This window comes from Gallus gallus, chromosome 3, assembly GCF_016699485.2.
Source record: "Gallus gallus isolate bGalGal1 chromosome 3, bGalGal1.mat.broiler.GRCg7b, whole genome shotgun sequence".
Classification (NCBI taxonomy): domain Eukaryota; kingdom Metazoa; phylum Chordata; class Aves; order Galliformes; family Phasianidae; genus Gallus; species Gallus gallus.
This window is the reverse complement of record NC_052534.1, coordinates 86,870,901-86,886,374: the sequence shown is the minus strand read 5'-3', so window position 1 is coordinate 86,886,374 and position 15,474 is coordinate 86,870,901. Positions and strand designations below refer to the sequence as shown.

Here is a 15,474-nt window from a genome sequence, read left to right as displayed (position 1 = left end):
TTAATTAAAACATGTAAAAACCCAACGCTCCCTTTTTTGTTCAGAGTCTTTCATAGCTTTCCACAAACCTGCACACACATTAGCAAGTAGTCCACTACAATTGGCACATTTTATCTATTCCGTGCAGATCTACAAAAGCAATGAGAAGAACCCAGAACATAAGACAGTGCTGGAGAAAAAAAACGAGAAAGGCTGGTCTGGACGAAAAGCATGAGGAAACAAGATATTCTACTCTCAAAAAACTCCCCCAAACCCTCCTGAAAAATCCTCTGAGCCCTCCTCACACCTGTTCCCATGCCAGTTCGCAGAAGACTCTTACTCCCCAGCCCCACATCCAAAGCCACCTGGCCCTTCCGGCTGCTTTTCAACCCCTCCTGCTCCAAAGAGTGGCAGTTTCTCCCAGCCTCTACTTCTCTTCCCCCTACAATCTCCGTTCATTTTGCCCTACCATTATTTATTTCTGTTGACATTGCTGAGAAACGTGCAACTTCTCTTTGTTTTTAGTACAGTTCCTCAAGCCTCAAACCAGACCAAGCTACTGGAACTAATCATGGGAGGGAGAAAATCTTGAAATATAAGTGTCTAAATTATGAACAGGCCTTAAAGTACTAATATACAAGGAGGAAATTTAGATTTCCTATGTGCTAATGCAGCATTCTTTAAAGGCTTACTTTGAACTGACAGAGAACTCAAGAAGAAATGGAAATCTCTCACTGGCATGAAAGGTAGTTTAATTTTTCATCTCACCAAGTGCAAACAAACTTCCCTGCAATTTTTGCATGTTCTTTGCTAGAAAGAATGCATCTCATTTCAGGGCCTATGTGTTTCACTTAGAGCAGCTATTAACTTCTCACTATTTAAACCCTATTTTATTACAGCATAAAGCACACTGATAAAAAGACCAATTACTCAATCCAACATTGAAATGATATAAATCACATAAAATTCCAAAAGGTTGACATGTATTTACTTTGTACTCATATTTTCATTCACAGTATTATTCAGTGTGATCAACACTGCTCATCTCCCTGGTTTCTATCTGCTGTTAATCACTACTAGTGTGCCTGACATCTCCCCTGAAAAGCTAAATCAATCAGCACTGCTGTAAAACAATGTCTGTGCAGATTATGGGCAATATAGAATTAAGTTTCTTTTATAAATTTCACAGTATCCCAATGCCATGGAAACGAGAGAGAGGAAAAAAGCCTTTTAAGTAATTTTGTCTATGCCAGCACTGGCTTTCTCCTACTGCTTTTTTCCATGGCCAGTCCACTTCTAAATGAAGCAATATAGAGTAGGGCTCAACCTATTTTCCCACTAATGGGCAGAAAAGAAAGCCTCATCAAAACCCAATTTATTTATTTATTTTATTTTATTTTAAAAAGCAGTATGTGTGGTCACAGTGCATCAACCTCCTTCATTTTCTTCTTGTCCCTACATTTCACTGGTGAGTGGCAGAGTTGGCCACTCAAAGGCTACAGTACGTTGCTCAGGGTGGTGCACCGGGGCCTGCCTGGAAGGGGATACACAGGGAACATCGCATCCCACAAGCTACCAAGCCAGGGCTTTGCTGAACCACAGCTTAATATTGCACAAAACATTTATAGGGGTTTTTGTTTACTGGGCAAAGATAAAGGCTCAAGCATTCTCCTTGCAGTTATCACACTAGAACGAATTGTAACATTGCCTCCCAGTCTGCCAGCTCCTTGAAGTCCCCACCTTTGGATACAGTGCTAATGGGTAGATATCATACATTTCCAACACAGAAATTGGATGGTTGAAGTTTTGAAATTTTTTCATTGCCCTCATGGCACTCACAAGCTTAACAGCAGGGGCCCCATGCCAGTCATGGGGCTCACAGCCCCTGCCCCAAGCAAGGCCACACCAGGGCTGGTCTCCAGCTCCTCACAGCACTGCCCTGTTGGGCCCAGCTGCAGGCCCACAGCTTGGCCTCCATGTAGGTGCCCAGTGGGTGGGGCTGGCCTCAGTTGCCCTACTCCTGGTGGGACAGTGGGATGGGCCATAATACCCCCTGAGAGCCCCCTCTGTTCCTGGCCCTGATGTGTGCTTTGAGATGATTCAGAGGAAATCAGTGCATTCTGCAAGCTGTATTTTGACCTCCTTGAGCATTCTGAACTAACACTACCCAGCACCAAAGGCTGTTCCCTCAGCGTAGATATGATAGAAAAAAACCAGAGCAGCAAAATAGGAAACAGTAGCAAACCCTTAATAAGTAGCAAGTCTTCAATGGGATTATCAGGTTCAGCTCTGGTTATGCCAGCTCGAAGAAGATAAAAAAGCAGAAGCAAAGACATCTTGATGATACAGATGACTAAGAGCATAAAAAAAGGTCTGTCTTATAGAGACACTGAAAAGATTAGATCTGTTCTATTCAATACCTCTCTAGAGCAGTAAGAACAAAACAGGACACAAAGCAATGAAAAATGCTGACAGGAAAAGGTCTCATGTATGCCCTTTCTCTTATAAAACGGAGATATTCAAAAAAACTGGTTTTCCTTTTTCATTTCATAGACCAACATGGGAAGCAAAGAACCTAGTAGAATTTTAACAGTAACTAAAATGTAAGCTGGTAATAACACGAAGATTAACACCATGAAAGCGTAAAACTTGAGCACAAAGGGAGAAAAAAAGGTAACATAATGAAGGTGAGGGAAGAAAAACACCAAGAGAAGGTCCATTTCCGCTATCTCTGTAATTAGTTGGGCTGATAACTGCACTGGACAAAAAAAACTTGTTGAAGCCAGTAGGACAAACTACACTTTCCAGCTATGTGTGCAAACTGAATTATAATGCAAGTGATTTCCAAGATTACGATCATAGCCTAGAATGAGGCAAAATAAACCAAAATGTAGCTTTACCTTATAGACTTGCCAGAAACACATTTGTGTTACCAACGACCTGAAGGGAGCAACGTGATACAATTTATAGAACTGTACTCTGGAATTGAGCTCAAGTTTCCTAACATTCACCAAAAAGCCAATCTGCTGATTGTGACGGTGCCAGACCAAGATGTTCCACTTGGAACATCCACCACTGCTCTTAGACCTCAGCTGTAAATGCAGTTTGAGTAGAAGGGAAAAAGGATCATAAGATCTAGCGTAACAATTAGGCATATAGGTGAAATACAGTAAGTGGATTACTGAGCAGTGTTTAGCTTACAAAGCTGCCGCTTAGAACTGTGTAACTGCCACCAAGAGTGCCAGTTCACAGGCTGACCTTCTGGCAGCCTCAGACAACCTTAAATGCTGTAAGGGACCTGGAAAGATGAGATGTTTCATAGTATCATAGAGTCATTGAGGTTAGAAAGACCACTAAGATCAAAGTCCAAACATTAACCCATTAACCAATGACTGTGATCGCTCTTGACCACATCCTTCAGTGCCACCTTCTTGAAAACATCCACAGACAGTGACTCTACAACCTCCCTGGGCAGCCTGTCCTGGTGCCTCATCACTCCTTCTGAGAAGAAACCTTTCCTAACAGCCAACCCTTGCCATGGTTACTCTTGCTTTCAGTATTTCTGGTAAATACACTATTAGATAGGTTAGATGTGATCTTAAAATCTCCAGTGAAGGAAGTTCCATGCCCTACCTGGACAATCCAGTGCTCAATTACTTGCGCAGTTAGAGAGGACTTCCCCCACCATTTAACCTAATCTTTCCTGCTATAGTTCAGCATGCTGGTTCTTGTTGCACCTCCAGTTGATGTGAAGAACAATTTCTCTCCACTCTGCAGCAACCAATTACACATCTGAAGATTGTTATCATGTCTTTCATCGCTCTTTGTTTCCCTACACCATAAAAATGCAGTTCTTTCACTTCTTTCACATAGGGTACGTTTCTAGATCTCAGATCACTTTTATTACTCTTCTCCTGGCTAACTGCCTACTGGAACTGTAGTGTCCAAAATCATATACAGGACTGATACCAGACACGGGCACTGAAGTTGTAACTACCACAAGGTGACATTATACACCTGGAACAATCCACTTAAGCATCCCAGGATAATGTTTGTCTTAATTTTTCTTTAAATACAAACAAATATACAGCTCTTATCAGCAGAACTGACTGAGTAGAACCTCCACTTTGCCAGTCTACTTCACCTTCTGCTTGGACACCATGTTTTGCCCGTATCTGTAATATGCTGTATCCCAACAGACTCTTCGTAGTTGAAAACTACATTTCTTAATGAAAACACATTTTTCATGGCACTTCAAATACACGTGCTGTACTCACCCTTTAGTTCACTGCTATGTATTTCCATAGATATTTGAGTGACATACAGTAAGAAACACCACGATCAATAAGGTTTGAGGGAAAATTCCAAACCTCTGTTTAATAATGTAGGTTTAATAAACCTGCAATGCTTCCTCAGGTACCTGAGAGCTGGAAGCCTTTCCAAACCAATGTGAGGACTGGTTTCCCAGCTTGTGAAATCCTGAAACCAGAGACCAGATCCTTTTAGCACAGTACCATGTACATCTCAGCATTAAGCAACGGAATGGAAGTCATCCCAAGTGGCCTCCCAAGCGGACTTTTCCTTCCAGGTACAGAAACGGGTATAATTGCAGGTATTGCAACCTCTTCTACTCTGCTCCTTGCTATAATGTCTGAACTCCCACGCCACAAACTAGCTTAAGTACAGATACATAATGCCAGCAATTTATTTCACTCACGTGTCTAAATAACGTGGATTTCTATGTCACACAGAGGGATATAACATAAATGATTTCATCGCGTGCCAACAAGACAAGCCTTTCAAGACAGCACAATCTACCCGCCGCACTGCAACTGTACTGCAAAAAGCAGAAAATCAACAAGAAAACCCAACACATCTGTGACACACTGCGCTCAACAGCTCCCTGTTAAAAAGAAGGCACAAATATCATTATCTCAGACACACGGCTTTCCGGCTCCCACCGTCCCCATCCCCGGGCTGTGGAGCCGCCCCGACGGCTGCACCTGCCGCCCCGACGGCGCTGCCCCGCTCCGTCCCTCCCGTCACCCCCAGACTCCAGCACGGCAGCGAGCGCGGAGAACCCCGCGGGGTGCAGCGCGGCCAAGCTCGCCTTTCCCGCCCGAAAGACCCGCCCCGCTGACCCACAGCCCGGCGCGCCCTCGGCCGGCCGCGCTCCCCCACCTGCAGCAGGTCCGCTCGCTGCGACACGGCTCTGCCTCACGCCAGCTCGGCGGCAACACGGGCCCCGTGCCGCCGGCCCGCCCGCCCCGCCCGCAGCACCGCCTCCTGCCCGCCCCCCCGCAGCTGCGGCCGGGCGGCTGGGGATGGTGCGTGGGACTCGCAGGGCGTTCGGGGGCACAGCGCGAGGTAACGGCGTGATGGCGCCGTTCCTTGCAGATGCTTGGCCTGAGAAGTTGGCTGCATGGCCACACACCTCGGCGCTCCTGTTGTGCACGTGCTTTCAGGCTTTCTGCAGGGAAGCTGTCTCACAGACCTCGAGGGATCACCACACTGCCTGTTTCTCACAGCCTGTGGTACATTACCTGTAATAGAGCTCAGATGAGAAACTTCCTGCTCTTTCAAAACTATTGGTGCGTGTTACTCACACACCTTTCTCCTTGCCGTTTGGACCACTCACAGAGTCACAGAATGGCAGAGCTTGGCAGGGGCCGCAGGGGCCATCTAATCCAGCCATACCTCAGTATCTCAAAGCAGGGTGCCCAGGGTGGCTTCTGAGGATCTGCAAGGAGAGGATTTCACAGCCTCTAGGCTTCCTGTGCCAGTGCTCCGTCACCACAGAAATGCTTCCTGCTGTTCAGACACAACCTCCTGTGTTCCATTTCATGCTCATCCCCACAGGTGTTTCAGGCCCATGCCTGTGTACGTATACATTCCTATAGTTCAGCCAGGAGACATATCTATGTTCAAATGTAACCTCGGGTGTTCTCTGACATGTAGCTTCTTTTGAGGAGTGCTGAACAGCAGCAGATTTTTGTGTGTGTGTGTGAATTAATGAGACACTGAGCATCCACGTTATATATTCATACATAGGGACAGGTTCAGGCAAGCATCTCCACGTTTGATAGAGTTGTCACCTACCTGTTAAGTGCAAACAGAAAAGAAATGTGTGTATTATATGTATATCAACACTGCTGATGTTTGTCTGTCCAAACACAACAAAGGAGCAAAAGATACCTTTTGTTCTAAGCCTTATCCCAGAAAAACACAATTGATTGGCTCACCAATATAGCAATGTACATTGGTCGCTCCAAAAGCAATGCCTCCTGTTTGTTTATTTCTGTGGAAACTGCAACAAAGAGCACAATAACACTGTTTGAGAGAGCAAATTCTCAGCTACTAAACATTATTTTTCAACATAGTCAACACCATTAGGTGTGCATTTTCAGCAGCAATAAACAAAGCCTGTATGCCACACTCATAAATATCTGCACCAGTGGAGGTGAGCCACTGTTGCTGTTGCCACTGCTGCAACGCACCACCCACTGCCTCACTGTTCTCACATCCACTGTTTGGTCTCCATAAACATTCAGCACGCATCAATGAATGTCAATGGGTGCCACTTTTTCAGCATGGAGGAATTCAGTTCCACACCTTTGCTTCTACGAGGAGAGGCTGAGGGAACTGGGCTGTTTAGTCTGGGGAAAAGGAGGCCGAGGGGAGACCTTATTGCTCTCTTCCAAGATCTGAAAGGTGATTGCAGTGAGAGCAGGGTTGGTCTTTTCTCACTGTTGACAGGACGAGGGGAAATGGCCTCAAGTTGCTCCAGGGGAAGTTTAAGTTGGATATTAGGAAAGCTTCTTTACAGAAAGGGTCGTTAAGCACTGGAGTAGGCTCCCAAGGGAGGTGGTTGAGTCACCATCCCTGGATGTGTTTAAAAACGGTTTTGATGTGGTGCTCAGGGACATGGTTTAGTGGAGGGTTGCTAGAGTTAGGGTAGTATGGTTAGTTTGTGGTTGGACTCGATGATCTTTAAGGTCTTTTCCAACCTGAGCAATTCTATGATTCTATGACTCTATACATACTGCTTCTTTGCTGCCAGCTGTCACACGCCAACAAAATGTAGTAGAATAGTAGTTCGACCTCCTGCCATACCGTCAACATCTGCCTCTGATATTGTGGGTTAATGTAATAAAATGGGAGGAATTACTTTCAGAGCAGCCCTCATGTGTCTCAATTTGTGACGATGTGGTTTGATTGTTGTCTCTGAACTTATTCATATATATGTATATACATATATATATACTCACATAATGAAGCACATGGATTTTGTGTATATATTTTTTCTAATTTGAAATAAGAGCTTTTGGAAGACAGATGTTAAAAGGTTTCTGCATGTGAACTGTCATGGTGTAGACAATACCTATTTTAGATTTTTAAAAGTTCAAAAAGGAAAGAAAACCAACAACTATACCATGGATAGAGAACAAAATAGCAAACAGCAGCTCTAAGAGGGCTTAAATCTAACTGAATCACTATTTTTCAATATGTAGCACTTCTGGGCCATTGCTCATAGGTAGAGAACATTTCTAGTAACCCGAGGAATGTTTTACACCTTGCCCTCAGTACCAGTATATCATGAGCCCTTAAACAAAAGTCATCTGTATGACATCTGTATAACAGGATATCTTTATGATATGCTGCTAAACAAACCTGTTTCCTGAGAATCTAGTTAGCAACGTTATAGTGCATGAATTTTGTCTTTAACAGAATTTACAACGAAGCCCGAAAATTTACAGTAGTGTAGCAGTAGTCTCAATCACAATTAGCTATCGTAGGACTGAAATCCATTGGTGATAACCCAGATTTCACTAATGACATTTTTTCTTGACTTAACAAAATGATATAGGAAGGTTAATTATACACAAAAGTGGATGTGAACGTAGCTCCCAGTAGATGATAGTTTTGCCACTGTGATGTTTTTTCAACCATTAAGAATCTCCTAGCATTAAATTATGAAAATGGTGATTTCTGGCTGATCATTCATAAGTAATATTTGATATTTTTTGCCTAGATGCTGAATTAGAAGAAGAAAAAAAGATGCATTCTTATCTCAAGTACTGAAAAGATGTGATGCCCGGTAGGGTCATGTGAAATTGAAATGAAATAAAATCCAGGCTCAAATCTAAGCATGAATTGTGTACAAATTAGTCATTTTGAGGTCTCTGCTACATCCCCATCTTGCTTCAGGCAATCAGAAATTGTGTCATCCTCCTCCCACACTGTGAAAGTTCTTGATGTCTTTCTTTTTTTCAGGATTCTGTGGTTTCAAATTCAGTTTCTGGTTATTCTACAAATATAGTACTGTAGCCAAGTCTGTGTCGACAGAAAACTTTCCTTGTGGAAATTCTCAAGAATTAGATTGACCTAAACCCATGTTGCCTAAATATATTTGAGAGTCAACTTTTAGTCACTGAAATTAAGATAACTACATTTAAAAACATATTTTTCCATGTTTATGTTTCTCCTCTGGAAAAAGGAGCCACATTCTTCAGCCCTTATTCTTCCTTAGCTGAGGCAAAATTTTAATTTTGCTTTTTTTAACACAGTTATATCGAAGTTTTAAAGGATAGAATATTAAAAGAGAAACAGAAACAGAATTTCACCTTTCTAACTGAAATCTCTGGAAAAGATAAAGTGTACCATAATGTACAGTTCTTTATTGCATAAGTCTACTTCTGTAACTACTTGCACACCGGTAGCTTCACTCAAAATAATGACACGGTGTATTGGTGTGCATGTTAGTGTTTGCAGGGAAAAGTCCTGAGGATGTGAGTAATGGGGGTAGCATGACTCACCCATGTAGAAATCTTACAAAGGTCAGTTCTCCCAAGACCCATTTCACCAGCCACAAATTCTCCATTTCCTTCTCTCAGAGCAGCAAATGCAGGGCCCTCTCCCATACCCTTTAGTGTGGGACAAACTGGATGCATGAAGTGGTGGGGCATGAAAGGCTGATTTCATGAAATAGCATCTTTTAAAATTCATCAGCTGTCCTATGCATTAGTTAAAAAGAAATGTATCTGTTTAGACTGTTTCCAAAATAATGCTGTGTTCAAGTCATATAGTTTGAGAGATTCATATAAACTTCTGCACTTATTAGTAGTAAGCTCATGTAAAATAGTAACATTTCATTATCTCACAGACCAGTCTGGCATCAGTTGTACTTTCAAGCTGTAGGATATTTTCTACTAGTTTCAAACTCAAACTTAATTTCTAGTTTTTTAGATTTTTCCAGCCTAAACTTTGTGTGCTGATGATTTCTTTACTTTTATCCAGCCTCACAACCCGCCAATGAATAGTAGGAAGTCAGCCAGGAACCACTAGGCTCAGAGATAAGTGTTGATGCTGGGCCAGCTGAATTTACACTTGCATATTATAGATAATTTTCACTGGGCCAGTACTTCTGTTGACCTCAGCAGATACTGAATGAATAAGGAGTACTTAGACTTCTCATACACATATTCTTGCGTATGAATTGCAATGTTTAATAAGGGTCCAGGCTGTACAGGATCACACTTGCACCCTAATGATGTTCACTGTGTTTGAGATGGATACAATTATAAGTTGTAAATGAAATCCCACTAAATACAGAAGCTGTAGTAATCACACCACTTGGAGCTTATACTATAGAAAACTAGCAATGCAAGACATTTATTAAGTTCTGCTGTCAGCAACCACACCACATTCTTTAAATCATCTCAGCAAGATCAGATTATTTTACAAGGGACTGAAGTTTGATGACTTGATTGCATACCAGCCTGCAATTTCGCATTATCTCTCCAGTAAATATACTTTGGTTTACCATACTGGCACAGCCAAGATTCTGAAATGAATTCTGCATTATCATGATGAGAGGAAGAACTAGGGCTGGGAAAAACAGAAACTAGAGCTAAAGCATGAGAAATAAACAACTGGAAAATAGTAGTTGGATGCCAGGATTTTCAAAACAGAAGTTTCCACAATCTCTGTCATTTAAACCATTGCTTTAAAAAGCTTGATGCTTGGAAAATTGTATTTCCATAGTTAAAGTGATAGCCCTTCACAGTTTAATGATAATGCAGACAGTGTGGGCAATAGATACAAACATTTAAATTTGGTTTCTGCTTTAGGAGCTCTGGTTCTCCACAAAAGCACTGGACGAAGAGACTTCTCCAGGGTATGAGAAAAAACATCTAGGTTAAGTCTTTATCCTTCAATACTACTACAAATCTGGGATGGAATAAGACAAGGCGAATAACCCTTAAGGACTAAATAGGTCTTTTCAAAAAAAGTAGTACATTTGATTTTTACTAACTGTAGTCATTAACACAGAAGAAGACGAGTACTTAAAATGCACGTAAACTTCTGAACTTAAAAAAAAATAGAAGTCTTTGCCCTTACAGCCTTGGCAGAATTTACAAAAATCTTAAATAATTCAATTTATAAAAAAAAAAAAAAGTAAATATGAGCTAAGCTTCTTTCTCCTCACTGCATAGTGCTATACTAATTCAGAGCACAATTCTTAGCATGACTTAAAAAAACAGAAACTAGTCTTGCATATGAAAGATTTTTATATAGTTGGGATGCATATAATGTTCAGTCACTTAAAATCACTGATTTGCCACGGGACCTCACAAGGGCAGAGCAGAGGGGGTAACCACCTCACTCTCCCTGCTGGCCACCCCTCTTTTGATGCAGCCCAGGATACAGTTGGCCTTCTGAGCCGCATGCACTCATTCCTGGATTGTGTCAAGTTTTTCATCTACCAGCACCCCCACGGGCTTCTCCACAGGGCTGCTTTTAATAAGTTCTTCTCCCACCCTGTGCACGTACCTGGGATTACCCTGACTCAGGTGCAACACCTTGCACTTAGCTCTGTTGAATCCCATTAGGTTAACTGTCCCTTGTCCAGGTCCCTTTGGATGGCATCATTTTCATGTGGACATAGAGCCACTGACTGCAACTTTCTGGCTGAGGCCTCCCAGTCAGCTTTTTCGGCCACTGTATAGTCCACTTTTGAAATTCATACTGGAGGTCAGTGGCAAGCGATGTCCCCTGGGGGTCTGTTCTGTGCTCTTTAACACATTTATCAATGATATAGACAGATCAAGTGTATCCTCAGCAAGTTTGTGAATGACACAAAGCTGGGTGGTACAGTTGATATGAGAGAAGGAAGCAAGGCTCCATCATCTAGATTACTATGTTCAGGTCTGGGGCTTGCAGCATAAGAAGGACATGGAGTTGTTGAAGTGGGTCCTGAGGAGTCCACAAAGATGATCAGAGGGCTGGAGCACCTCTCCTACAAAGAAAGGCTGACAGAGCTGGGTTTGTTCAGCCTGGAGAGGAGAAGGCTCCAGGGAGACCTTGATGTGGCTTTCCAGAATTTAATGGGGGAATTATTAATGGGGGAAATTGACTTTTTCCGTGGTTTGATAGTGGTAGGACAAGGCAGAATGGTTTAAAGCTAGAAGAGGGAAGATTTAGTTTAGATGTTCGGAAGAAATTCTTTACTCAGAGAGTGGTGAGGTACTGGAACAGGTTGTCCAGAGAAGCTGGGGATGCTCAATCTCTGGAGGTGTTAAAAGGCAGATTGGGTGGGCACTGGGCAGCCTGATGTAGTGGGTGACAATCCTGCCTACAGCAGTGGGGTTGGAACTAGATAATCTTTGAGGTCCCTTCCATCCCAAGCCATTCTATGATTCTATGAAAATGCAGCTGAAAAACATACATCCATGGGGAAAGTATACAACAGAGCTGGTGGTTAAGAACCTCTTAGAACAGAACTCAAAAGAAATGGAGAAACCCAGGAGTGAAAAAAAATCTACGAAGAGACCCAACAGAAATTTACATAGAAATTAATGAAAGGAAATGAACAGAGCAATTTCTTTGTACCTTGTCTTCTCTGATTATAAAGAACTGGACAGATATGATGAGTAATAGCAGTGAAGCATGATTCACGGAATAGGAGCCCCCTTTCTCCATTGGATTTTCTAGCATATCACATAGTAGTTAAAAGGAAACTAAATGCCATCCTAGAGGATGACTTGTAGCTACATTCACCATAATCTTCCACAGTTACAGTTGTATTAAACAGGCGGTACAGATATGAAAGGACGCAAAGATTTTGGTTTATGAAAATCTTAATTTACATAGAAACAGGTAGAGGTCACTCACGTTATTACACAAGAGACATTTTGAATAGTAGATAAGGAACAAAATATACTCATAGTTTTCATTTACCCAAAACAGATATCCTTCCAATTGGATACCATTCAGAGGTGGGGGGTTAAAACAACTGTTATGTTAACCTATGGATTGCTTCAGTGATACAAGCTGCCTTTTAGAATCTTGAATGCACTGGGGACACTTCACATGTTTGTAAAAAGTATAACTCAAGTTCTGAGGATCAAAAAACATCCTCACATCCTTAAATGACTTCATCTGTTCCCATAAAACATGGGTGGAACATCTGGGAGAACTGAAAAGTACTCCAAAACTTTTTAGAGAGCCAGGATTTAAATCTGTAAGAAATAATGCTCATTTACAAAGGATCACACACTTTTCCTGGGACAAAAGTCGGTAATGGTGGACTGGAGCTTCGTGTCCGATAATATGGGAGAGTAAAATAATGGAAAGTTCCTATGTGAGGAGGGTGCAGAGATGTCTACAGGAGCTTCACATGAAGTTTCTGCAGAGCAGAAAATACAAGCTACTCTTTTGGACTGAGAAACAGTGGAGAGTTTAATCCTGAAGGAGAGATGGACTTCTGAATTATCCTGTGCCAGAACAGTTCCAACTGCTTGCCATAAACCTGTGATAACTCTTTCTGTTAAATCTGTACTTTAAAAAAAAAGACTGAGTTCAGTGTGCACAGAACAGAAATGATCAAAGCAGAAGATTAAAGAGAGCCACAAATTTCATTTATTCAGTTACTATGCAGATTCTCCATTTTTGTCGTAGTTACTCACTGGATACAGAACTGACGTAGACCTCAGATTCTTGCAGTGAATCTTAGGATGCATTAAATATATGTAAATATGCATTAAAATGACACCCAAATGCTGGAGACTGAGTAGTATATATTTATATGTTCATCTGCAACCCTCGTGAGAATAAAGTCATGCTGAACTTGGGATGAATTCTAAGAACTTTATAAAGCTACTTTGCAAAGTGGCTTTTCAGCAACACCAGAGAAGGCTACCTGGGCAGTTATACTCTGTCTCCTTTAGCTGGTTCCTTAGGGAAACATCTGCAAAACAAACAGAAACGTGAGAATTTCAAGCTTGACCACAGCAGTCTCAGTCCAACTACAGGCAAAACCTATAATCAAATACTGAACCTAACTCAACTGATGAATATGGATGCTTGTGCCAGGTGGCAGACTGTGTACAAGGGATGCTCTGAAAATAATGCCTCCGATTTTATTATGTTGGCCTACAACATCTGAGGCAGACATTGGTGTTATGGCAGTAGAGGTTGAATAGATCATAAAATAGGAGGCATTACTTTCAGAGGAGCCCTCATAAATAGGTGACATTACTTTTGGAGCAACTTGTGTAGATTTCTATGAGAAAGAGGGAAAAAAGGACAGTTTGAAAAATAAGTTTCCACCAGTTATTAAAATAATTACTGCAAGTCAATGAAAAGTCATTAATTACTATTAATTCTTCAAAATAATAGCTTAAGGCAAGCTAAGGGTATGTAAGCTAATGAACCACAAACAGGAAAAAAAAGATGTTGACAGGAACATCAGGAAATCATAGTATCCATCATAAGTAATTTCCACAAGGTGATTGCTGAATTTATTCTTACAGATGCCCAACTATAAAGAATTCCCACTTTGCCTAGGCAACTTGTTACCCAATTTCCTTATCAGTATCATTTAAAGCTTTTCTTCTTATCCTGCCTTATTTTTTTATACTGCATGTTATGCCTACTACTCTATTTAATCTTTTGACTTAAAGAGCAGATTTTTTTTTTATTTCCTAATTTTAAGAGCAATAAGGTAGCCCCATTTACTACATGCCTTCACAAGTAGTCCTTATTATTGCTTTAAGAACAGAATGTTTTTTATGTTAATTAAGAATTACATTTACATTCTTATCATAACTCATATGTCACTGTCCTTAAAGCTACAGAAGCCAATGTGAAGACAGACAAAGTCAGATATTGTAAAACACAGCACCTCTGCAGTATTTCTAGCTAATTCTGTAAACAATCAGTCTAGAGAAAGAACATACATGACTGAAATTTCCAGGCTGGATGTGGCTCTGGGCAGCCTGGTCGAGTGGTTGGTGACCCTGCCCCTGGCAGTGGGGTTGAAACTAGGTGATCATTAAGGTCCTTTTCAACCCAAACCATTCTATGATTCTATGAAATCTGGTCCTGTTGCAAAGAGCATGACAGAGCCATGATAGGCTTCCTTAAGGCCAGCATTTCAAGCTAGGAGATACATTTCCCCATCAACTACTTGGTTTAAACATAGGGCCATCTTCTACTTTCTTTCCACCTTCTCCCTCTTTTTTTTCTTTCCTTTTTCCACCCCAGGAGATCCCTTTTCTTATATGTATCTAATTCTGCTGAATTTGTCTTTTTTTGCTTTTCCATTTACAGCTTTCAAATGAAAGGGTATATAATGCTATAATGTCAAGGAGCATTACACTGCTAAGTAACTTCTTAGTAATTATTCTTAATTAGAAAATCTTAAACTAGACTAATTCTTAGCCTTCTACACAGAAGTATTATATTTACAAAAGTATAACAGAAGTTTATGGAAAGCTTGCTGATTATGTTGTACTATCCATCAGATTGCTCAAGACATATTTCCTTTCAAAAGAAAAAAAAAACATCTGTATCCACATATATGTATAAAATAAATTATATTGTGCTACTTCTAGTATTATAGATGACAGTGGTGGGAATTTTTGGTCTGCAGTGCTTTCTAGTAGAATATTTTATAGTTAACACACGTTTTTTCTGTTTATTCCGTTATTCTAATACTGCATATTTAACACCCAGATTTTACTGTGCTTCTTTTGCCAACTCCAGGAAGCAGCCACTGTAAGTTAAGTTTGTACTGAAGGCTTCTATTCCTAGCAATTTGTCAACCACTTACTGACTTTATTTACTGAGCATGAAGACAGCTGTCAGAGTGTGATAACAGAATAACATCATTCCAGAAATTAGATAATGACCATTTTTGTCACAGGCTGTCATATCTAAGTTAATCAAAAATATTTAAGGGAGTTGAAGGTTCAGCGTGTATTTTCAACACAGATACTTGAAACAATTCCATGGTGTCAGGCTCTGGAAACTTTTCCCTCATAGTCTTCCTAACACACACAAATTCCCACAATGGGTCGTTCCCCCAGTTTTCTTTCAAGAGTTAAAATATGAACACACAGCCAGGAAAAGAAATAAAGCATGGGAAAGAGGTAGGAAAAAGAAATCAGGGAAAAAAAATAAATAAAATTGAATTGCATTTGAGGAAACACA

General features: G+C 41.0%; 1 protein-coding gene across 3 annotated transcripts in view; it reads right to left on the bottom strand.

Annotated features, from left to right (window-relative positions):
- Positions 1-5,214, bottom strand: part of COL21A1 (collagen type XXI alpha 1 chain) — a 102,599-nt gene extending 97,385 nt beyond the window's left edge. For 2 of the 3 annotated variants that reach the window (XM_419902.7, XM_004940463.4), the window contains exon 1: positions 5,161-5,214. The gene's annotated coding sequence lies outside the window, so the exon portion shown is untranslated. Of the gene's footprint in view, positions 1-68 lie in introns of all 3 variants that reach the window. The other variant, XM_025149095.3, reaches the window with a different exon arrangement.
- Between the last annotated feature and the right edge of the window lie 10,260 nt (positions 5,215-15,474).